Here is a 27,089-nt window from a genome sequence, read left to right on the forward strand (position 1 = left end):
AACATGCTCAAAACATGAAAAACATCAAAGAAATACCCTGTTGGCTTGAGGACTCTCTGAACTGGGGGTGGCAAACTGATGCCCAAGAGCAGTGGCAGAGCTGACGCCTGCCAGCCAGCTTGTTCTTCCCACTCTGCTGCTTATCCCACTGTGAGGGGGAGAGTGTGCGGGCAGAACACTTGGTGTCCAGGGGGAAGCAGCCAGCTGGTGAGTTAGCTGGTGAGCTGGTGAGTTAGCGGGCGGGTGAGTGAGCGGGCCAGTCAGCAAGTAAGCGGGCTTGCTGGCCAGTCAGCAGGCCAATGGGCAGGGGAGCAGAGAGATGACATCATCTCTCACTACCCGCCCTGCATCACTGCAGTTCCGACCTCACTGTGCAGCCACAGGCAGCAGAGAGATTACATCATCTCTCCGATGCCTGCCTTCACTCTGGGAAACAGTAATTGACAATCCGCAATGTGTGGCAGGTGACGTGGCAAGTGACAATTCCCAACGTGTGGCAGGTGATGTGGCAAGTGACAATCCTCAACCTGTGGCAGGTGATGTGGCAAGTGACAATCCACAACGTGTGGCAGATGATGTGGCAAGTGACAATCCGCAACATGTGGCAGGTGATGTGGCAAGTGACAATCTGCAACTTGTGGCAGGTGACGTTGTGGCAAGTGACAATCCGCAACGTGTGTCAGGTGAGGTGGCATGTGACAATCCGCAATATGTGTCAGGTGAGGTGACAAGTGACAATCCGCATCTGGTGGCTGGTGATGTGGCAAGTGACACGCTGAGGGCTCCCACTGATTCTGCATTATGGTGAGTTGAACTATTTCATTTTATATTACAATGTAATAATAGAAATAATGCGCTTCATTCATCCTGTCACCATAACAACCATGGTACCATAATGATTGAAGCGCCAACACCAGCCATTTCCCTGACAAATTGTACCCCTCCCAAGACTAGACTCTAAATCCGCCCCTGTTGCTGCCATACCCACACAGCGGACCCAACTGCCCATCCTCTCTGCACCTCCCCCATTGCTGCAGACAAATGCATTGTCGGGACAAGAGGCAGAAACTGCAGGAGAAAGTCACCTGACCAGCTGTTGGCCAACAACGTACATGAGGAGGAGCTTTCTGCTGTGAGCAGAGACCCCATGTTGGAAAAGGCATCGCTGGAGGCAGGACTGACACTGTAAGCAAGTAAGTACCAGCGCCATTGATCCCATCCCCATCACCACTGCCTCTGACTGAACCCCCCCACTGCAGCCTCTGACTGAACCCTTCCAACACCACCATTGCCTCTAAGTAAACCCCCCTCACTACCACTGCCTCTGACTGAACCCCCCCACCACCATTAATGCTGCCTCTGACTGAACCCCCCACCACCACATCTGCCTCTGACTGAACCCCCTACCGCCGCTGCCTCTGACTGAACCCCCCACACCACCGCTGCCCTTTGTCTGAATTCCGCACCACTGCTGCCTCTGACTGAACCTCTCCCCCATAACCACTGCCTCTGACAGAACCCCCCCCCCCCACCACCACCATCACTGCTGCCTCTGACTGAACCCCCCTACCCCCACCAACACTTCCTCTGACTTAACCCCCCACCACCACCATCACCACTGAATCTGACTGAACCCCCCACCACCACCATCACTGCTGCTTCTAACTGAACCCCCCACCACAGCTGCCTCTGACTGAACCCCCCACACCACCGCTGCCTTTTGTCTGAATTCCCCACCACTGCTGTCTCTGACTGAACCTCTCCCACCACCACCATCACTGCTGCCTCTGACTGAACCCCCCTACCACCACTAACACTGCCTCTGACTTAACCCCCCACCACCGCTATCACCACTGAATCTGACTGAACCCCCCACCACCATCACTGCTGCTTCTAACTGAACCCCCACCACAGCTGCCTCTGACTGAACACTCCCTCCCCACCACCACATCTACCTCTAACTGAACCCCCCACCACCACTGCTGCTTCTGAATCCCCCCCACCGCTGCCTCTGATTGAACCCTCCCCCACCACCACCATCACCACTGCCTCTGACTGAACCCCCCACCACCATCATCACTGCTGCTTCTGACTGAACCTTCCCCACCACCACTGCTGCCTTGGACTGAACCTCCCACCACCACTGCCTCCTCTGACTGAACTCCCCACCACTACCACCACAGTTGAGTTGGACAGAACCCCCCACCAGCCCCACCATTGCATGTATATCTAACTCCCTAATACACTTATTTTTAGCTTTAATTGTCATGATATAAAATAATGGATGTGGGGGCCTTTTGGTGGGAGTGATTTTTTTTGGGGGGGGGAGGGGGGAGCATTTAACTCCTGGGCCCAGGCACCACAATGTCTTGGGCTGGCCCTGCACCTATTACTCTTAAGAGTAAACATAGCATTCTTACAAGCAAACCAAATTACATCCTGGATGAATTTAAAGCCATTTATGTAAGCTATACTTGGCTGCAGTGCTTTCCAATTTCCAATCATTTACTGAGCTTATTGAACTGTAATACTTGAATTCTGGATATAATCAAAGAAGGAGCAGTTTCTTCGCTCTTTTATACAATAAATGATCAGGTCTACTTGTTCTGCGTTTCATTACTGTACATTACTGATAAACCTATATCTTCTGAATGCTAACATTATTATTATTGAAAACAGGTTACTGATAAATGACATGCATTGGTCCATGCTTGATCTTGCAGTGTGCTGTTCGAGCATAGTGGATGGTTATATGCGGAACATAACATACTGTAAGTACAATGGTGTCAAAAGTACCAAGTGGAATGTGTTGGCTCTACCAGCAGTAACAAACTTTTGTTCCTAAAACTAACAGATGACAGCCGTATTCTCTGATACTATTTCTATTAGAAAATCCTAATATATGGCCCAGGCAATTACAAGTAGTGGGCCACAAATTGGAAGCAGTAACTCAACACATGTCTGTGTATACCTGATGTTATTATATTTCCAACCATCCTAATATCCTTGGTTTGCAGAGCAACTTAACTTATCTCACACAAATTGCATTGCTGAAGGCAATTCTAGCACCCAATTACAATGAGCAAGTGAGTTTACAGGCTCAAACAAATGAGTCCTATGGTCACAGCACTTTTATTTTATGGCATCAGCATTAAAATAGCAATACAAACAATAGTTATGTTTGACAATCTAATATAAGCTTACTTGAAAAATCTCCGTTCATGTTGTGAGGTCTGCCTGTCTGCTGGTCATCTCTTTCCACAACATCCTGTATTTGCTGCATGTTTTGTAGCTTCTTCTCTGCTCATTCCTTTGGTTCACTTTTGTTTTCTAAGGATGACCTATCCCATGGTACCTTGATTCTGATATTCGCTTTTACTTCCTGAAAGTCCTCTTCTGTAGTCCAGAAGGTAGGCTTATGAAATCTGTCATTTCATCATTTCCCCTTTTACAGAGCATTGTGAATATGTGTCACAGAATTCAAAGTAGTAAATGTGTGCGATTCTTCACAAAACAAGATTCTATACTTAAAGGCCATTCATTCAGTCGAATAGTAGGTTAGAAATATTTGAAATTCAGTGTGGATATTAATATAACCTAAATATAGAAAATGTGCAGCTCTAACTAAATATCAAACGTGAAATTGACATATGAAAAAAATTAATAACATATATTCGATAAACAATATAGTATAATGTCCAAAAATATAAACATAAGGGACCCCAAAATGGGTTCTAGTGAGTTCCAAAATGTGAAATCCAATACTATATTGTTTATTGAATATATGTATTTCCACCTTTGTTATAAAAATTTTTCATATGTCAATTTCATGTTTGATATTTAGTTAGCGCTGTACATTTTCTATATTTACGTTTGCTTATTTACACATTTTTGTGCTCGCTGCTAATGCTTAGACAGTGCGGTATATTTGTTTTCGCAGTTCACATTTTGGATATTAATATATGCTGGAAAAATAAAAAAATGATAAGGTGTGGCGCCACCCTGATCACATATATACGTAACAGCTATATAAATAGGAAACGTGCAGCTGCCCATTTAAGTGAAAAAACACTTTCCAAAAACATTATAAACACACAAAAGGTAGACACTATTACAATGGATAAATTGATAAAAGCAAACAATTAAAATAATCTTCATACAAGTCCCATCATTATTAATGTAACCTTTCTAGAAAGCTCCTTTCACCGTACAGAGAAATGTGGGCTATTCATAAATCTCTATATCTCTCATATAGTGCTCCACCAACATGTGTTGAAATGCGCACTCACCAACCATCAAAGTGAAACATGCTTTCTCATTAATATACTGTATATCCAGACTTAATGGATCCAGCAGCTCCTATGTTGGCAACACATGGATTCACAAAAGCCCAGCTCTCCAAGGACTTCTCTCCCATATACTCTCAAAGTGTGGACCCAAAAGAAACAGTACACCAAAGTGCGGTATTTTTAATAAAAGATTATTCAGAAAAAAAAAACAGCTAAATGTGCACTTACATGAATGGTGCTAGCGTTAGCACCAACATAAACAGCCGTATAGTATATCTCCGGCTGGCATGTGTTCCAGCAGCAGGAATTAGTGCCTGAGGTGAAACCTTGAGTGGCGTCAGTTATGGCAAGTGCACGGCCTCAATGCATTTTGCAGTAATCACATTCATTTTGGTACTGATGCTAGCACCATTATGTAAGTGCGCATGTAGCTGTTTTTTTTAACTGATTATTTTTTTATTAAAAATACTGCACTATGATTTGGTGTACGGCTTGTTTTGAGTTCATACTTTGAGAGTATATCGGAGAGTCCCTGGAGACCTGTACTTGGTGAATCCCTATGTTGCCATCATAGGAGCTGCTGGATCAATTAAGGCTGGATATACACTATATTGTCAAAAGTATTGTGACACCTGCCTTTACAGGCACATGAACTTTAAAGGCACCCCAGTCTTAGTCCGTAGGGTTCAATATTGAGTTGGCTCACCCTTTTCAGCTGTAACATATTCAACTTTTCTAAGAAGGCTGTCCTCAAGGTTTAAGAGTGTGTCAATGGGAATGTTTGATCATTCCTCCAGAATTGCATTTGTGAGGTCAGGCACTGATGTTGGAAAGAAAGCCTGGCTCTCAGTCTCTGCTCTAATTCATCCCAAAGGTGTTTGGTCAGGACTCTGTGCAGGCAAGTCAAGTTCCTCCACCCAAAATGTGCTTATCTATGTCTTTATGGACCTTGCTTTGTGCATTGGTCCAAATCATTTGGTGATGGAGGATTATGATGTGTGGTGTTTTATTAGGGATCGAGCTTGGCCCCTTAGTTCCAGTGAAGGGAACTCTTAAGGTGTTAGCATACCAAGACATTTTGGACAATTTCATGCTCCCAACTTTGTGGGAACAGTTTGGGTTGACCCTTCCTGTTCCAAAATGACTGCGCACCAGTGAAAAAAGCAAGGTCTATAAAGACATGGATAAGCGAGTTTGTGATGGAGGAACTTGATTGGCCTGCACAGAGTTATGACCTCTACCTGATAGAACACCTTTGGGATGAATTGGAGTGCACACTTAGAGCCAGTCCTTCTCTCCAACATCAGTGCCTGACCTCACAAGTGCGCTTCTGGAAGAATGTTCAACCATACCTATAGACACACTCCTAAAGAAAGTGTGTTTCATTTTCATGGTTGTTAGTGTGCATTTCACACACATGTTGGTGGAGCACTATATGAAGAGATTCATGAATAGCACACATTTATCAACACGGTGAAAGGGACTTTCCATGAAGATTACACAAATAATGATGGGACTTGTATGAAAATATTAATATATGACTTTACATTTTGACCATGGATATACTGCACTTTAAGTTGACTTTGAGGTACAGATGGATTAAATCGAGTCAGCTGATGCCATGACAAGATAACAGGATACAATATCCAATACAAAATAACAAAATGCAGTAATGGGGATCTTCACAGAGGGTTCGCACAGGGGTCCTTTGCTATCTATGCCTCCACTGTGTTTGGTCATGAACTAGGAAGCAATTGGCGGAGAATGAATAGGATAAGATATTACAGAACCCTTGGTAAACTAAACCATTCCATTATTGACAGAGGATAACTGTAGTTAAGCAAAATGGAAAAATAGTGCTGGACCCAAAAGGTTATCTTACTGGTATTACTATCTTATCTTAATGTATTGATGCTAATGTAGGCAATCTGATTCCTAGGCAGGCAGATTATATACCCTAGAGCAGGGCTCTCCAAACCGTGGCCCAAGGGCCAGATGTGGCCCTTTGCTAGCCTTAATCTGGTCCTTGGGGCACTATTGCTCCTAATTATATGAGGCACTATTCCTCTTACTGACACCAACAATGGGGCACAATTTCTTCCACTAATACCAATGATGGAGCACTATTCCTCCCCCTACTGACTACTAACACTAAGGCCATGTTTATTTTCACTGATGCTTGGTCCCAAGGCATTTTCTACCCTCAATGGCCAGAATCCACCCCCCCCACCTAAAGTCTGAAGTAAACTGGCCCTTTGCTTGAAAAGTTTGGAGATCCCTGCCCTAGAGGATCTTCATGGTCTCTTTGACTTGTAGTATAATGTAACAATATTGTAATTTGAAGCACCACACCACTGCTTAAAGTACAGATATAACTATATTCCAATAAAGGTCAGGGGGACACTTATAAAAGTATCCAAGCAATCCAAAACTGCCCCCTTCATCAGGGATTTTTCTTGCCCTGGTAAAGAGAGCGGTTTTGAAACCTTGAAATGCATTTTAAAAGGATAACTGTAGATCACTACAGAAAAGCTATACCATATTTTCAGTGAGTACATAATTCAAGTGACGACTGTGCCTTCCACACAAAAGTAGGTGTCCATTTTTTTATTCTGTTCTAAGTTTATAGAATGTTTCATATAGATTTTTGTAGATTATTGTGACTAGTTACTTTATCTAATTGATTTAAATTGTTGTAAAGTTTGTGGAACCAGTGAGATCGCAGGACACAGACTTCGCAATTAAAGTAGGGTTTATTAAACTTAAACAGCTTCACGGCATCAACATAACACAACAGAATGAAATATAAGTATCTCCGACTTGCAGAGTTCAGAACTGCCATCGTAGTAAAACAGTCCCTGGTTTTTGCAAAGGGTAACTTCCCCTGCTAGCAGGTTTCTAGGCAGGACACTGCCATGCACTCTCACAATCCACCATCCACTCTCAGTCTTCTCTATGCTCTTCCACCCAAACCTATAACTTTCTGTCTTTTCTTTTTAAACCCACTTCCTCTGACCAGTGAGTTAACCCTTTCATTCCCTTAAAGGGACCACATTCCAAACAGAGAAAAAATATAGCATCCTTGCAGGACCCAGCCACGGCATCCTGTACATATCCCCCCTCTGCTCCTACACCAAGGAGGTGGAGGCAACAGTGGAGCTAAAACAATGGACTTGGGAAAGGGCATCTGCGTTTTGATGCAGTCTCTCAGACCTATGCTCCACTACAATCTTAGATTCATGGAGTACCAGGAACCAAACGAGTTATCCTGGCATTAGTCCCATTACCTTGCTTCATCCATGTTAGAGGGACATGGTCTGAAATCAGCCTAAACTTCCTCTCCAAGAGATAATATCTGATGGATTCCAGAGCGCACTTAATGACCAGACAATCTCGCTCAACTATAGCGTAGTTTTTCTCTGCTGGTGTCAACTTGCTACTGAGTAAGACTACCAGGTGCTCTTCGCCATGAACAACCTGTGACAATACCACTCCCAACCTTACATCAGAAGCATCAGTCTGGACAATGAACTCTTTTGAAAAATTTGATGCTACAAGGACAGGGTGTTGGCACAATGCCGACTTGAGCTCCAAAAAAGCCTTTTCAACATCTGCATTCCACTCAACCATGACCAATTTCCGACCCTTAGTCCGATCGATCAGTGGAACCGCCAATGTGGCAAAGTTGGGTACAAACCTCCTGTAGTATCCCACCAAGCCCAGGCATACATGTACCTGATTCTTTGTGAGAGGGCAGGGCAAGTTCTGTATGACCTCTACCTTGCTGACCTGAGTTTTCATCAGCCCTTTGCCTACGATATATCCCAGGTATTTCACCTCCTCCATTCCCAAAGCACTTTTTTCAGGGTTCACTGTAAACCCCTCCTTCCAAAGGGAGTCCTGGACTGCCTGGACTTTGGGCAAGTGTGATTTCCAGTTTCTGCTAAAAATTACTATGTCATCCAAATATACAGGGGCATATTCCTGGTGAGGTCTAAAAAAACCTATCCATTTTACGCTGGAACATGGCTGGAGCAGTTTGTAGTCCAAAAGGCATTCTTTTGTACTGAAAACTGCCCTTTGGGGTAGAAAAAGCAGTTCTCTCTAGCAGCCTTAATCAACAAGATTTGCCAATACCCTTTAGTAATATCTAACGTAGTGATATATATGGCTGGACCTAGTCTCTCAATAAGCTCATCTACCTGGGGCATGGGGTAGGCATCAAACCTGGCATCAAACCTCAAACTTCATTAAGTTTCTGGAAATAATTGCAGAATCACAGACTCCCATTGGGCTTTGGTACCAGCACAATCTGGCTCGACAATTCACTCTACAACTCTTCATTAATCTCCAGGTCTAACATCTTCTTCACTTCCTCTGAAATTGCCTTCCTTTAAGCCTCTGGGATACAGTAAAGCTGGACACAAACTTTGACTCCTGGTTCCGTGATAATATCATGCTCTATGACATTAGTTAGACCTGGCAAGTCTGAAAATTTCTCTGGAAGAACTCCTTGGCTTGCTGACTTTGGATTTTAGACAGGGTATTCACCACTTGGACACTCTCCACCCCAACCCAATGCTCAAATCTTGGACCAGCCAGGGAGGTCCCCAGTTCCCTGTCCGCCCAGGGCTTTAACAAGTTCACATGATATATCTGATACGATTTACTCTTGCCTGGCAGGGGAACTCCTTGTCATCTGGCCAAGAATTACCTTTCCACAGTGGGGATCAACACCGTTACTCGATCCCCCACTTGGAAATGCCTTATTTTAGCGGTCCTACTACAGACTTGTAGTTGAGCCGCCTGAGATTTTTGCAAATATTTCTTAACCAGTGGTATAACTGTTAAGATCCTTTCCTGCATTTGGGAGACATATTCAAGAAATTCACTTTCCCATTCCTCTTTAACAAAGTCAAGTAGTCTGCAAGGTCTCTGCCCATACTCCAACTCAGGGTGAAAAACCCAGTGGAGGCCTGGGGAACTTCCGGATAGCAAACTGGAGAGCTGATAACAGGCAGTCCCAGTCTTTCCAATCACTTTGTACCACTCTCTTGAGCATGGACTTAAGAGTCTTATTAAAGCATTCTACCAAGCCGTCTGTTTGGGGATGGTAGACCGATGTGTATAGCTGTTTAATCCAGAACAGCTTGCACACATCGGCCATAACCTTCGACATAAACAGAGTGCATTGGTCCATGAGTATTTCTTTACAGTCCATGTAAACAACTGGAATAACTCATGGGCAATCGTTTTAGAGGAGATATTCCACAGGGGTAGGGCTTCAGGATATCTAGTGGCGTAGTGGAGGATCACCAGTATGTAGAACTGACCTTGAGCAGACTTTACTAAGGGACCACTATATCCATTGCTATCCTTTCGAATGGGAGCTCAATTATGGGCAGAGGGACCAAAGGGTTACCGAAGTGAGTCACCGGAGAGGTTAACTGACAGGTGGGACATGAGGTACAGTATTTCCTTACCTCTGCTTTTAGACCTGGCCAGTAAAACTGGTCTGATCCGTGCCTCCGTCTTCTCGATACCCAGGTGTCCCCCTAACACATCGTTATCAGCCAGGCCCAGGAACTGTTGTCTATACTGTTGGGATACCAACAATTGTTCTGCCACGCTTTCTCTTACTTTGTTAACTCGATTAAGCAATTCATCCCATACTGCAAAGTGTGGCCATCACTCATTCACACCTGGCTCTTGGGGAACCCCATTTACCACTACAACCTGCTCCTGTGCCTGGGCCAAAGTGGGGTCCTGCATCTGGGATGTACCAATTGCCCCCTGGGGAATACCCAAATCTGGCAGGGGTAAAGGCCACTTCCTCATCCTCTTCTCCCAGCATTACCTTAAGTGGAGAAGGCCCCCCGCCTCAGTGTACAGGTCGGTCTGTGGACCACATATTTTGGCATCTTCAACAGTATTACTTTTATCACCAGCAACCAGATTATTAACAAATAAACAAGGAGCACAATGGCTAATGAATGCTTTGTACAAACTTTGAAGATAGCAAACACACAAATATCCCTATGACCATCATATGACCGTCATAGGATAAAAGAAGGGGTTGCTATTGGTGACAAAGGGAAAGTCAATCCAAGTAATTATTTTATTGATATCAAACAACAAAAAACGGGAAGTATAATACTCCTAGTTTGACTAATAGCTTTGCAGTACCATCAAGGTGTTACAGCACTGAAATAAAGTGCATCTACATAAATACGTGCAGACAAGGACATACAAGTACCATGACAACACACTAAAAGGACACCCTGTAAATAATTGTTGGCCAATGACAGTTGTTTCTGAAGTTACCTTATCTCCTGGCATTAGCTACGTCCCTGTAAGTGAGAGGTTTATGCTTTAATTTAATTATTTTAATTATTTTCATTTCTATTAGTATAATGACTCAATCTTTGTCTTTATTTGTGTTAATTCCTCCCCCCCCCCCCGCATCCATCCCATTCAATATATTAGGGTACCAACCACTATATAGAAGTGTTTAGAAATATGGCACAAGATGAGGTTTGACAATTAGAGGCAACCAAACGCCAGCATAATCAATCTATTTGGGAGGGGATTAAATTGTTTGAAAACAATAAACAGATAGTGGTCAGACCAGCGGATAAGGGGGAAGGGCTGGTAGTACTAAACAAAGATTATTATAATAAAGAAATAAAAAGATTACTTAACAATATCGTTACTTATAAAAAACTGAGCAATGATCCTAGACCACGGTTAAAAACTGAACTCTCTCTCTGGTTTGCTATTTTTTTTTATATTTCTATTTCTTCTATTTCTTCTATCGGACAATTAGACATACCTTTAACAGGGTTTTTCTGTTTTTCTAATTTCTTCCAATACTCCCACTATTGGATAGGCATTGCTTTAATTTGTTTATATTTATATTCCATTCTTAATAAAAAAAAAAAATTGTTTTACTATACTCATTTCATTCAATGGATATTGAATAGATTTAATTATGTACATACAATTAACCACTTTCAGACCGGACCATTTTGCTGGTCAATGACCAGAGGTCTTTTTACAATTTGGCACTGCGCTGCTTTAACTGGTAATTGCGCGGTCATGCAATGTTGTATGCAAACAAAATTTGCGTCCTTTTTTCCCACAAATAGAGCTTTCTTTTAAAGGTATTTGACTGACTCTGCGATTTGTATTTTTTGCGATATAAACGTAAAAAGACCGCAAATTTTGAAAAAAATTATATTTTCTACTTTTTGTTATTAGAAAAATCCAATAAACTAAATTTTAGTCATACATTTAGGCCAAAATGTATTCAGCCACATGTCTTTGGTAAAAAAAAAGTCAATAACTGTATATTTATTGGTTTGCGCAAAAGTTGTCACATCTACAAACTAAGGTACATTTTCTGGAATTTACGCAGCTTTTAGTTTATGACTGCCTATCTCATTTCTTGAGGTGCTAAAATGGCAGGGCAGTACAAAACCCCCCCAAATGACCCCATTTTGGAAAGTAGACACCCTAAGGAAATTGATAAGAGGCATGTTGAGCCCATTGAATATTTTATTTTTTTGCCTCAAGTGATTGAATAATGACAAAAAAATATATATATATATATTTTTTACACAAAGTTGTCACTAAATGATATATTGCTCACACATTCCATGGTTATATGTGGAATTGTACCCCAAAATACATTCTGCTGCTTCTCCTGAGTACGGGGATACCACATGTGTGGGACTTTTTGGAAGCCTAGCCACGTACGGGGCCCCGAAAGCCAAGCACCGCCTTTAGGATTTCTAAGGGCGTAAATTTTTGATTTCACTCCTCACTACCTATTACAGTTTTGAAGGCCATAAAATGCCAAGATGGCACAAAACCCCCACAAATGACCCCATTTTAGAAAGTAGACACCCCAAGCTATTTGCTGAGATGCATGTTAAGTCCATGGAATATTTTATATTTTGCCACAAGTTGCGGGAAAATTACAAACTTTTATTTATTTATTTATTTTTTCACAAAGTTGTCACTAAATGATATATTGCTCACACATGCCATGGGCATATGTGAAATGATACCCTAAAATAAATTCTGCTGCTTCTCCCGAGTACGGGGATACCACATGTGTGGGAATTTTTGGGAGCCTAGCCGCGTACGGGGCCCTGAAACCCAAGCACCACCTTCAGGATTTCTAAGGCCGCGTACACACGGGCGGATTGTCTGCCCAACTTAGTCCGCTGAACCGTGTTTCAGCGGACAATCCGTTCGTGTGTGGGCTTCAGCGGACTTTTTCAGCGGACAGTCTGACGGACTTTGTCTTTCGGAATTTCCGTAATTTTGTCCGTCCAAACTTGGTTTTGTCCGTCCAAACTTGGTTTCAGCGGACAGTCCGCTCGTGTGTAGGCAAGTTGGACGGACTAAGTATGGCGCATGCTCAGAAAGGATTTACACGGCCGAAGGTTGCATTGCAGTGTATTGGACGTTGTTTTTCTAGTCCCGTCGTACGTGCTGTACACGTCATCGCGCAAGTTTTCAGCGGACTGTCTGTTCATCGTGTGTGGTCAAGTCCGTTCATTCAAAATTTGGACGGACTGTCTGTCGGATTGTCTGACGAACTTAGTTGGGCAGACAATCCGCCCGTGTGTACACGGCCTAAGGGTGTAAATTTTTGGTTTCACTCCTCACTACCTATCGCAGTTTTGAAGGCCATAAAATGCCAAGATGGCACAAACCCCCCCCCCAAATGACCCCATTTTGGAAAGTAGACACCCCTAAATTTAGGGGTACACTAGTGAGACTCACAGGTAAAAAAGCACCTAGGCTGTCAGCGACTGTATCAAAACGCTACAAAAAAACTGTTAGCAATCGCAGGAATCAGGCCTGACTCTGCGAACGCTGCAGTTATGTGTGTTGTGTTTTGTAAGTGACAGTGATCGATCGATACTGCACTTGGGTGGGCTGGGCTGGGCTTGGCGGAGGGGCTAAACGCAGGTGCTAGCAGGTATCTGGGCTGATCCCGCTAACAATGCGTTTTGGGAAACCTAAACTGCTGGCGACGCTAATATAGATCTGATCAGATACTATATTACTAAGGGAGGTGTATGCTTTGCGCGTGGGTCTTAGCGGTACTGGCACTAACCTGACGCTGCCTGGGGCGACGCAGACCTTATCTGACCCTCAAACCTATATCACCCGCCGGGTGATCAGGGGGTTAAACCTTTATTAGGTAATAAATGGCGGGTGCCCTGAAACTATAAAAAAAAACTAACTAACCAGCGTCACCTGTAACAGTTATATGGTGAGCACTGGTGAAAGGGTTAACTAGGGGGCAATCAGGGGGCTTTATGCGGTAGTATATGGGGGTCCCTGGCGCTATAAAAAGCTGCGGCGAACCTAAATACCTACCTGTGACACTAATACAGTGATCAGAAAAACGATCGCTTATTAGGCTGGGTTCACACTGGAGCGATGCGGGAACGCCGCGAATCCACGGCGGGTTCCCGCATCGCATGCCTCCCAGTGGCAGTTCACACTGCCCTATGCGAACTGCTGGGAGTGTCAGTGAAATGTTAATGACACCCCCAGATCAGTTTGCATATCGCAGTGCGATCTGCAAACTCGGACAGGAATCGGATCGCATGGTGTGAACACCCATGCGATCCGATTCTGCTGCGGACCAAAAAAGGGTCCAGTGCGAGTTTGCGGCGGGTGCAATGTGAATTCAGCCATACTATCTGTATGGCTGAACTCGCATTGCAAAGAGATCGGATGTGATTTGCACTGCAGTGCGGTGCGAATCACATCCGTTCTCATAAACCGCTGCAATGTGAACCCAGCCTTATTGACACTGGCGACGGGGGGTGATCACGGGGTTAAACCTTTATTGGGGGGGTTAGGGGGTACCCTAGAGCTAAAGGGGGCTAACCCTAACTGCCCTAACTGTTATTGCAGTCACAAATGACACCAATGCAATATTAAAAAATAAAAATAAAATGCAATTGGTGTCACTGTGACTGGGGGTGCAGGGGTGATTGGGGGGGGTGATCGGTGGGTGAAGGGGGGGTGAAAGTGTGCCTGGCGTGTTCTACTGTTAGTGTAGTGTTAGGTGCAACTCACCGATGCTCTCTCCTCAGTGCCGGAACGAAAAAGACCGACACGGAGGAGAGATTACATCACTTCCTCTGCCTGTGTTTACATTACAGGAGAGGAAGTGATGTAGAGGAGGGATTTCATTCGTCAGGAGCGATCGCGAGGGGGTGGCCATGAATGAATTGCCGCCCCCTCATCCTGGATCGCTCCTGCACGGAATCCGACCGCCGCTAGCACCGGGGGGGGCCCAATCGGGCCCCCCACCAGCGGGAAGGCAGGGACGTACATGTACGCCCATATGCCTGCCCGTGGCATTCTGTCGACGTACATCGTCGTGCGGCGGTCGGCAAGTGGTTAATATAAGCCAACCTGGTACTTTGATTGTATGTCATCTAAACATCATTAGCCATGAATGTGAACCGGCACTGTGGCTGCATATCAAAAATCCCCTTTTATCTATTGCTATAAATATGCTTTTGAATAGAATATTTCTCTATTTCTCTATTTATGATATTATACCTATTTTGATATATTGAAGATTATACCCATTAAGGAATAGACATGTGCAGAGTAAAATATTTTGTTTTGGAATTTCGTTTTCGTCCGAAAAATTCATTTATTTCGTTACTCCCGAAATTCGTTTTTATTTATTTCGTTTTTCGTTCAAAAATTGCTTTGGTCCGAAAATCCACATGAATTACGGTCGAATCTGTCTTTGAAGGCTTATGGTGTCTGTCGAATGTATAAAGAAGATTAGACGGAGCTAGTATATAGCATACTTCGTGTGAATTTTAGAACCCTATTAAAGTCTATGGGACTCCAACGTTCAAAATCTAAAGTGCTAATTTTAAAGGCTAATTTGCAAGTTACTGTCCTAAAACGTGTTTGGAGACCCGGGTCCTGCCCCAGGGGACATGTATCAATGCAAAAAAAGTTTTAAAAACGTCTGTTTTTTCGGTAGCAGTGATTTTAATAATGATTAAAGTGAAACAATAAAAGTGTAATATTCCTTTAAATTTTCGTGGGGGGGGGGGGGTGTCTATAGTATGCCTGTGAAGGGGCGCATGTTTCTGGTGCTTAGAACTGTCCCTGCACAAAGTGTCATTTATGCAGGAAAAAAAGCCCTTTAAAATCACTCGCAGCTATTATGAAAGCGTGGGGGTCCCCCAAATTCAATTACCAGGCCCTTCAGGTCTGGTATGGATATTAAGGGGAACCCTGCGTCAAATAAAAAAAAAATTGACGTGGGGTTCCCCCTAAATATCCATACCAGCCCCTTCAGGTCTGGTATGGATATTAAGGGGAACCCCGCGTCAAATAAAAAAAAATTGATGTGGGGTCCCCCTAAAAATCCATACCAGACCCTTTATCCGAGCACACAACCTGGCAGGCTGCAGGAAAAGAGGGGGGAACGAGAGAGCGCCCCCCCTCCCTCCTGAACCGTACCAGGCCACATGCCCTCAACATTGGGAGGATGCTTTGGGGTCTGTGACCCCTCAAAGCACCTTGTCCCCATGTTGATGAGGACAAGGACCTCATCCCCACAACCCTGGCCGGTGGTTGTGTGGGTCTGCGGGCGGGGGGGCTTATCAGAATCTGGAAGCCCCCTTTAACAAGGGGACCCCCAGATCCCAGCTCCCCCCTGTTTGAAATGGTAAGGGGGTACAAAAGTACCCCTACCATTTTACAAAGAAAGTGTAAAAAATAGTTAAATAAGACAAACACACTTTTGAAAAATTCCTTTATTAAAAATAAAAAAAAATAAAAAAAAGATTCCAGCGGTGGTAATCCACTCTTGCTATCCAACGACGGATGACATCTCTCCAGTGATGGTTGATCTGATCCAGTGCAGCGAATCCATCCATCTTCTGTCTCCACAGAGGAGACACTGCGGGGATCCCGACAGCCTGACGTTTGTTATATGCGGAGGGCGGGGCCACCCGTGTCCTGACCCCGCCCCCCTCTGACGCAAGGGGAAACCCGGGCTTCCCCGTGACGTATGGGTGACCTCGACCCCCTCTGATGTAACGGAAACCTGCCTGTGTTACATCAGAGGGGTGCGGGGTCACCCATACGTCACGGGGAACCCCCGGGTTTCTCCTTGCGTCAGAGGGGGGCGGGGTCTGGTGACGGGTGGCCCCGCCCTCCACATATAACAAACGTCAGGCCGCCGGAATCCCCGCAGTGTCTCCTCCGTGGAGACAGAAGATGGATGGATTCGCTGCGCTGATTCAGATGAGCCATCGCTGGACCCCGGAGAGATGATCATCCGTCGCTGGATAGCAAGAGTGGATTACCACCGCTGGAATCTTTTTTTTTTATTTTTTTTATTTTTAATAAAGGAATTTTTCAAAAGTGTGTTTGTCTTATTTAACTATTTTTTACACTTTCTTTGTGAAATGGTAGGGGTACTTTTGTACCCCCTTACCATTTCAAATGAGGGGGCGGGATCTGGGGATCCCCTTGTTAAAGGGGGCTTCCAGATTCTGATAAGCCCCCTGCCCGCAGACCCCCACAACCACCGGCCAGGGTTGTGGGGATGAGGCCCTTGTCCTCATCAACATGGGGACAAGGTGCTTTGAGGGGTCACAGACCCCCAAAGCATCCTCCCAATGTTGAGGGCATGTGGCCTGATACGGTTCAGGAGGGAGGGGGAGCCGCTCTCTCGTCCCCCCCTCTTTTCCTGTGGCCTGCCAGGTTGCGTGCTCGGATAAAGGGTCTGGTATGGATTTTTAGGGGGACCCCCACGTCAATTTTTTTTAAATTTGACGCGGGGTTCCCCTTAATATCCATACCAGGCCTGAAGGGTCTGGTATGGATATTTAGGGGGAACCCCACGTCGATTTTTTTTTTAATTTGACGCAGGGTTCCCCTTAATATCCATACCAGACCTGAAGGGCCTGGTAATTGAATTTGGGGGGCTCCCACGCTTTTTTTAAAATGTATTTATTTTATTTTTTTATCAATGCCTTTCAATGAGTGTTCTCTGTATTACGGAGCCGACAATTCATAATAGCTGCAAGTGATTTTAAAGGACTTTTTTTCCTGCATAAATGACACTTTGTGCAGGGACAGTTCTAAGCACCAGAAACATGCGACCCTTCACAGGCATACTATAGACACCCCCCCCCCCCCCCCCGTATGAAATTTAAAGGAATATTACACTTTTATTGCTTCACTTTAATCATTATTAAAATCACTGCTCCCGAAAAAACTGCAGTTTTTAAAACTTTTTTTTGCATTGATACATGTCCCCTGGGGCAGGACCCGGATCCCCAAACACTTTTTAGGACAGTAACTTGCAGAATCTTTTCTCTCTGTCGAATATTTTCTCTATATAATCTTGGACTAATAGAGGTAAGGTTAGGCACATTTGACCACAGGTTCTATAGACACAGATTGTTATTGTCAGAGTCACGTCGAATCTCCTATTCTATATCGAACTGTTGTAACAATGAAAACGAAAATAAAGCATTTATTTATGTTGTATCTTTCGTTTTTCGGATTCTGTGCTTTCGTTATCGTTTGTCAAAACGAAAACGAAAATAGCTGAAATTCGGACGAAAATGCATTCGGACGAAAACGAATGCACATGTCTATTAAGGAATACATTTAGGTGCATTGAATGTTTTCCTAACCACAAGTAATGCACTTGCATTACTATTATTCTCTCTAGTGTAGAATTACTACGCTTATTAGCCCGCCCCCTTCTACTACAAAAGACTGTTTCCTAGTGACTAAGGTACGCTTCCTGAAGACGTTATCATCGTCGGAGCGGTACCTGGTCACGCTACCCTACGTCATACCTGGTTCTTCTGGTTGTTGCTATCATTGGGTGGAATGCACGCTGACCATGGAGGTGGTACATGGCATCCATGCACAGCCCCATTACCGATGAGCGAGCAGCCCCAGTGTCGGGTAGGCACCAGCACATGTAAGCGACCATTTGTCTATGTTTTATGCTTTTAATCCTTCTTAATAAACTGTATAACCCTATGGACATAGCCATTGTCTTTTATATATCCCATGTCTATTAATCCAGGGGGGAAGTTATCCTATTGATCTCCAGTCTCCATATGTGGGCAGGCACAATCCTGCACAAGTGATCTATGATTTTCTTTTTAATTAAAGAAGTCAATTGCATCTGGTAAGCAGATTTCATACTCAGCACTGTGGGATGTCATTTTACTTCTTGGTGAAGGAATTCCCACTATCTACATAGAAGATTCTATACACATAGAAGACCACTCTGTCTACAAAAGAATTGTTGTGTTCGTCACAATTGGGACTTTATATTTACCACTATTGTCTATTTTTGCGATTGATTGTTTTCTATATATGTCGTTTTTTTTGCAGTTTACTACTTCATACCACTTGGTGTTTGCATTTTGATAGTTTTTAACTACGCCAATTGTTTAATCAGCTTTTTTCCCCTATTGCTTATATCACTAGTTAATTCACCAGCGCTCTCTACCTATTACCAATATATTAAGCTTAAACTTAATCTAAACTTAAGCTAAACTTAAATGAAGGACTAAGGAGACAATTTTACATCGAAAAATTACCAATATATTAAAGAGGAGGGCCAGTTAAAAAAAAAATAATTAAAAGTCAGCAGCTGCAAACAAACACTGTAGCTGCTGACTTAATAACCCGACTTACCTGTCCAGGGCGCCCGCGATGTTGGCCGCCCGAGGCTGACCCGTCCCTTGGCTCTTGGGTCCCGGTGCCGCCATTCGATCTAAGGGAAACAGGCAGTGGAGCCTTGCGGCTTCACTGCCCGTTTCCAACTGCACATGTGCGAGTCGCGCAGCGCTTTGTGAATGGGACGTGCTGTGTTCTGGGACACACAGTTCCCAGAACACAGCGCGACCCATTACCCAGAAGACGCCACACGGAGGAGAGAAGAAAGAAGATCTCCGCGGAGGAGGAAGAGTGATGTGCCTAGACACAATCATTTCTAGTAAGTAAAAAAAAAATTTTTTTTTTTTTTTTTTTTGATGATTTTTTTCTAATTTTTTATGTATTTTTTTTTTTCAGGGTGGCCCTCCAATTTAAGCTTAAAATATTTGCTAAACTTAAATTAAGGACTAAGGAGACAATTTACATCGAAAGATAACATACATGAGTAATGTCTCCTTTAAAATTCTTTAGATGGGAGTGACCACCAGTAAGAGATCACCGCCATAAGCCGTACCATCTCCTTCCAGATGAAACTACTCTACCTCCATAGCGAAACGCTTTGACGTCACAGACGCCGAAGACGGGACACCCCGCTGTTTCAGGATGCTGAGCTAGACCCTATGCAGCATGTTGCCAGTGGGAATCAAGGACTGAACAGCCCCATTCCTAGCCTCTGTCTTCTCCACTACTGACAGTAATCTGGAGATATCATCTGGAGAGACACTGGAGTGATTGTGGAACCGGAAAGACCGCAGAGGGCGCATACGGTCTAAGGAAATGGTAAAGTACCCACACAAAGGACTGTGATTGAGGAGTACATCCCTATACAGGATAGATGGAAGTGTATATACCTGTGACTGTATACTAAGCACCTGCAACCATCAATAGGAAGTAGTATTCCTGATTTAAGATCCCAGTGTGACCAGGACTGTTCCTATCATCATCAGTGATAGCAAACTTATTTCCACATCAATTTGTTGTGATTACCTTTAAATACATGCATGGTAGATTCTTCTCCAGTGGAACTCATGTTGTTATATCACATGAATTAAAGGAACTTGATGTTTACCTTGAAGAACAGTACTGGCATTATATACAAGAGACATTTATATTCTCTCTACCATAATTACTTTGACATCATTAAGTATTACAGTCCCTATCATGCAGGTCAGGAGATCCAGCCCTTCTTCCACATAGGCATCCAGAGTGCCCCACTATTAATGATCTATAGTGATCAAATTCCAATTACTGCTTGAAGTGTTTTTTTCAAATTGCCAGCTCCTCATCCGCGTACGATGCACAGACCTGATGTCATATTATACCACATATTCATCAATAGCTTGAACCTGGCATAGCATGCGATAATTATCGATTGACGTCACATCTGAGCATCACAATCAGGCATCCGGATGTCCATTGTTTTAGTATATGTATTGTCATGCTATATGTACAGTGCCTTGCAAAAGTATTCACCCTTTGGCATTTTTCATGTTTGGTTGCCTCACAACCTGGAATTAACATTGATTGTTTGAGGATTTGCATAATTTAATGTACAGAACATGCTCACAACTTTGAAGATGTGTTTTTTTTTTTTAAAGCAAAACAACAAATAGGACAAAATAAGAGAAAAAGTAAATGTGCATAACTATTCACCCCCCTAAAGTCAATACTTTGTAGAGCCACCTTTTGCAGCTATCACAGCTCCAAGTCGCTTTGGATAAGCCTCTATGAGCTTGCCACATCTTACCACTGGGATTTTTGCCCATTCCTCCTTGAAAAAATGCTCCAGTTCCTTCAAGTTGTATGGTTTGCGCTTGTGTACAGCAATCTATAAGTCTGACCACAGATTTTTTATTGGATTGATGTCTGGGTTTTGACTAGACCATTCCAACACATTTACATGTTTCCCCTTAAACCACTCAAGTGTTGCTTTAGCAGTGTGTTTGGGGTCATTGTCCTGCTGGAAGGTGAACCTCCATCCTAGCCTCAAATCACACACAGAGTGGTACAGGTTTTGCTGAAGAATATCCCTGTATTTAGCACCATCCATCTTTCCCTCAACTCTGACCAGTTTTCCAGTCCTGACTGCTGAAAAACATACCCACAGCATGGTGCTGCCACCACCATGTTTCACTGTGGGGATGGTGTTCTTTGGGTGATGTGATGTGTTGAGTTTGCGCCAAACATAGCATTTTCTTTGATGGCCAAAAAGTTCAATTTTAGTCTCATCAGACCAGAGCACCTTCCTCCATACATTTTGGGAGTCTCCCACATGCCTTTTCACAAACTCAAAATGTGCCATTTTGTTTTATGCTAAAAGAAATGGCTTACTTCTGGCCACTCTGCCATAAAGCCCAATTCTATGGAGCGCACGGCTTATTGTCCTCCTATGTACAGATACTCCAGTCTCTGCTGTGGAACTCTGCAGCTCCTCCAGGGTTACCTTAGGTCTCCATGCTGTCTCTCTGATTAATGCCCTCCTTGCCCGGTCCATGAGTTTTGGTGTGCGGCCATCTCTTGGCAGGTTTGCTGTTGTGCCATATTCTTTCAATTTAGTTATGATAGATTTGATGGGGCTCCTAGGGATCATCAAAGATTTGGATATTTTTTATAACCTAACCCTGACTTGTACTTCTCAACAACATTGTCCCTTACTTGTTTGGAGAGTTCCTTGATCTTCGTAGCAGTGTTTGGTTAGTGGTGCCTCTTGCTCAGGTGTGAACATGCGACACTTAGATTGTACACAGGTGGACATCATTTCACTAATTATGTAGCTTCTGAAGGTAATTGGTTGCACCAGAGCTTCTTATGGGCTTCATAACAAAGAGGGTGAATACAAACACACATGCGAATTATCAGTTTTATTTCTGAAAGATCGTATATATGTATATATTTTTCTAGTTTTACTTCAGCAACTTAAACTATTGTATTCTGATTCATCACATATCATTCAGATTAAAAAAGCATTGAACTAAAGGCTGTAATGTAACAAAATAGGTAAAAAGCCAAGGGGGGGGGGGGGGGGGGGGTAAATACTTTTGCAAGGCAGTGTCTGTCCTTGTGTCATGTTTATGTAGATGCATTTTATTTCAGTGTTGTTACACCTTGATGGTGTTGCAAAGCTATTAGTCAAACTAGGAGTACTATACTTCTCATTTTTTTTTAATTGTTCGATATCAATTAAATAAATACTTGGATTGATTCTGCTCAAGCATTGCTCTTTGTCACCAATGGTAAGCACTTGTTTTTTCCTATGACTGTCATAGCGATTTTTGTGTGTTTGCTACAGTCTTCAGGTTATGGTGACAGCACCTCATATGGTGAGTGGTTAAGGAGCTCGTTCTAAACTTTAGAGTGGACTTTTTTATAACCAATTATTTTTGTTTTGGTTGAAACTTTGAAGATAGCCTGGCATTTTCTTTTACATCAGGAATATAGTGGTATACTTGGGCCCCATTAAAATCCTAGCAGCCATGATTAGAAGGCTAACTGATTAAAATAGACAAGAGTTTTCTCCTGAGCTCAGAGCACATTAGGCATTATGTTTATAGGTAACATTACTTTTAAAACAAGCAGTTAACACAATGTACAAAGTGTTACAAATACAGGATTGCTGCTCAGCTGTGCTTGCCACAGATTCATACCTGTTCACCATCTGGTATGATGTGGCTTGACCCTGTATTTCCATGCAGATGTAATAACGAGTCTATGATCTAGACCATACATGCTTCCTTTGATCTGATGGTATCAGTGAGGAAAATCACACGTGTATGGTATACATAATCCAATATAGTGACATGATCAAAGACACCAACAAACCACTGATCATTGCCTTAAATCATATATCTATTTCTAAGAAATTTAACAGAAATGCAATTACTAATGCAACTTGAATATACTGTTGATTGCTGAAAAATGTTTCATTTGTTTATGTTTTGACTTTGTTGGTTCCCCCCAACCCCCATTAACATTCTAAAGGAATATTTAAATACTATAATTCCAAATCCCTTTGTCCTCTCGGGCTCAGCATTTTACTGGATGGGAAGAATTGGCATTGCAAGACCCTATACAAAGAGAATTGCTATCTCAATTAATGCAAGACCCTCTGGTCTGTTTATTGGAGGCTGGATGTTTTTATACTCTACAACAATTCCCCACCATTTTGCTGTACCACAAGACTTGGAAAGCTATTCAAACTGTAGTGGGCCACTCAGGTTATTCTCGTTATACTGTATTCCTACATGTGACAATCCTCAATGTTTGAAATTAGCAAAATTGGAAGGCTTTAGCAGTTGGAGATGTAAAGTATCTATGTCAGTTGTTTGACAGTAATATGCTGCTTCCTTATCAGACACTAGTCAACCAATTTCAACTTTCACATTTTTCTACCAATACCTGAAACTATGCCCTGCTATACTAGTGCAGACTCACCAATCACCACTGGTGTAGAACCCTTATGCAATTCTGGGTATGGTAGCCCATCCAAGTGTTACTAAAACAAGCTTAATTGGAGATATATGTTCCATTGTTATTTTGGCTGCTTTTTCTAAGGCACATCTGCGTTGTGGAGAAAGATGGAGACATAACATTGAAATTTGATGATAATAAATGGACAATGGCATTAGAAGCAGTATCAACTGTATCTATCTCCTCGTCCCACAAATTGACTCAGCTTTTTATGTTATATACAGTATAGTCAATTTTACACCCCAAAAAATTCATGGGGTAGAATCGATTCACCTTACTGTCTGAGATGCTCCGGCACTGACAGCTCTTTAAATATATATTTTTGATACAGTTCAAAACCCATGCAGTATAATATTATTAACAAACCCTTAGAAGATGATTCTGGATATTTTTCCTGAGGACCTTATACCACGATATTTAGGTTAATGCTTACACAGATTTTTTTTCTTGCTTGTAAACTTATAGCTTAAAAGGTGTTTGTCGCCTTGCCCTCTTTCATTTGCACAATGGTAAAAGACTGTTAATGCTATCTTGGAGAAAGAGAGATAGCCTTAGCAGCACCGGGGCTGCCCAAAAAAAATTCCAGACAATATGGTTTCCTTGGTTATCATCTGCTTTAGCAGATTCTTCCTCTGGTCATTCTCTAGCGACTTTCCAGACTAGTGTTTCTGGGCTTGGAAAGCTTTCTCTGGATTCTGCAGCTATGGATCTGAACAGTCAGTTCTGTGTCTGGGTTTTGCTAGACACCTACAACTTGGCTTAGTATTTTGGTGTGCAGTGTTGTTATATACTCAGGTCTGAGGATAGCTCAGGGCTCCCAGTTGAAGACAGCTCCCAGTGTGGGAAATGAAAGGTCTCATTGAGGGGTCAGAGGACCCAGCTAGAAGCCACGAGACAGGACCCAGCCAGGAGCCACAATCCATAGGCCAGAGGTGGGCCATGTAGCAGGGCACTGTGAAAAAAGGTTAGAGAGCAAAGTATCCATGAGAATGGGATAACACAGTCAGAGAGACTGGTAAGAGGAGAAGCCTGGTTCTGAAATTGAAGCTGAGACAGGTGGCTCGACATTTTTCCAGTGTGTGCATTTCTGCTGAACTTGGAGAAGACTGCCTGTGTGGAAAGTCAATAATTTGTGAACTTTTGCTTTCTATTAAATAAAAGTGAGTTACTAAGCCCTTAACCACTTCAGCCCCGGAAGAATTTACCCCCTTCCTGACCAGAGCACTTTTTGCGATTCGGCACTGCGTCGCTTTAACTGACAATTGTACGGTCTGGCAACGTGGCTCCCAAACAAAATTGACGTCTATTATTTCCCACAAATAGAGCTTTCTTTTGGTGGTATTTGATCACCCCTGTTGTTTTTATTTTTTGTGCTATAAACAAAAAAAGAGCGCCAATTTTGAAAAAAAAAGACATTTTTTTACATTTTGCTATAATATATATCCCCCAAAAATATATAAAAACATTGTTTTCCTAAGTTTAGGCTGATACGTATTCTTCTACATATTTTTGGTAAAAAAAAAATCTCAATTAGTGTTTATTGATTGGTTTGCGCAAAAGTTATAGCGTTTAAAAAATAGGGGATAGTATTATGGCATTTTTATTAATAATTTTTTTTACTAGCAATGGCAACAATCAGCAATTTTTATCATGACTTCGACATTATGGCAGACACATCGGACATTTTTGGGACCATTGTCATTTATACAGCAATCAGTGCTATACAAATGCACTGATTCCTGTGTAAATGACACTGGCAGTGAAGGGATTAACCACTAGGGGGCAGTGTAGGGGTTAAGTGTGTCCTGGGGACTGTTTCTAACTGTGGGGGGCGTGGCTATCTGTGACACGTCACTGATCTCTGCTCCCGATCACAGGGAGCAGAGATCAGTGACACTGTCACTATGCAGAACAGTAAGATGCTTTCTTACATTAGCATCTCCCCGTTCTTCCTCTCTGTGAGGTGATCGCAGGTATCCCTGCTGAGATAGAGTCTGCGGTACCCACGACCCTACTCACGGAGCTTGCCACTACGTAATCTCTGTCACGTGTCCCCCTCTTCTTTGCTGTCTAGAGCCGAGGGAGCAGAGTTTGGAGAGACCCAGATTTCTTATGACATATACAAGATACGTCAGAAGAGGAATCTGTGATCTTTCATACCATGGCTGTCACATGACTGATAAAAAAAATCTAAAACTAAAAAACAAATACAAAATTATGTTTAAAGGCACCAGAAACCTTGCAAAAAGTACATAAAACATATCTATGTTGTTAAAACCTAAATTTGATCCCTGTAAAACAAACTTTTTTGGGAGGGGTGGAGTTTCTACTGATTGACGGGTACATTCAGTTTTGCAGACTTGGGAGAGGGGAGGGATGGAGGAGAGGAGATGTGCGGGGTGGGGCTGGGAGTATAGGAGATCGTCTTTCACACTCCTGACTACATGTTGACAGGAAGAGGGAGGGGGAGGAGGAGGGAGATGAAGACAGACACAGAAGAGAGGGGAGACCTGCGGATGATGCAAACACGCATTCTGGCTCAGCAGCCATGATAATCGTGGTCAGTTCTCAGGGAGAAAGCCAGGACCTGGCAGGATCATACAGGTATTGGAGCAGATACAGAGAAATAATGAAAAAAGCAAAAGCACCATGCTACAGCTTGCACATTAAAGGGACAGGAGCAACATTTTTTGGGGGGAGGTTAACAACCACTTTAAACAATAGTTCCTGTCTACCTTATGTCACAATTGGTGGAGACAGATGCTGGACAAACTGATGGTAGAATTACAGAGTTGGTGAAAACACATTCATTGTACACTTGGATCTCCACCGCAGTCGGACAAGTTGGTACTTCATAGTACCAATGGTAGAAGTATCCCAACTACAGTAATGGATTCATGTGTTCCTCCTTACGGTTCAAAACAAGGGAGGGGATATGTGACAGGACGAGGCTCTCTCAATGTGAGAAGTTAGGAAAATGTGAGGCAGGATTCGCATTCTAGGGTAAATGTGACATTCCAGACTAGTGTTTCTGGGCAGAGAAAGCTGTGTATAACCACAAATAAATGCCTGTCATGTTAATGATAGGCAAATTGCGCTGGTCACAAACATCACTTCAGGTGAATTCTTCAGACCTGTTTCTCTCCATAGCAATCATTTTTCAAAGCTCAATATAAATAAACAAGGCAGCACACATAGTGTAATCCCGTTTCTCACATTTATTGCTAACACCATCCCCATTAAATTACACTCACAAACAAAAGATGCTTGATTGCTTTGTCATATAAGAAACACCAGATATCCACTGTCAACAGGGTGCTTGCTGTATCTCACCCCAGTGTGGATTCCCTTGCTAATCAACGTCACTTCACTCACAACATTTAGCCCTCCAACCTTTCGTCCTTCCAACTTCTTTTGAGGTAATGGCTAGATGATACACTATGTCCCTATTTATAACTACCTTTCAATAAAACGTAATGCTTAAGATTCATTGATCATCATTGACAAATAAATGTATCCCTCCGCTGTATGAATCACAGCACCTAGTAGTGACATACCTCATTGCAC

The sequence above is a fragment of the Lithobates pipiens genome, unplaced genomic scaffold (assembly GCF_037356315.1).
Source record: "Lithobates pipiens isolate NorthernLeopardFrog02 unplaced genomic scaffold, aLitPip1_a1.2 Scaffold_13, whole genome shotgun sequence".
NCBI lineage: Eukaryota > Metazoa > Chordata > Amphibia > Anura > Ranidae > Lithobates > Lithobates pipiens.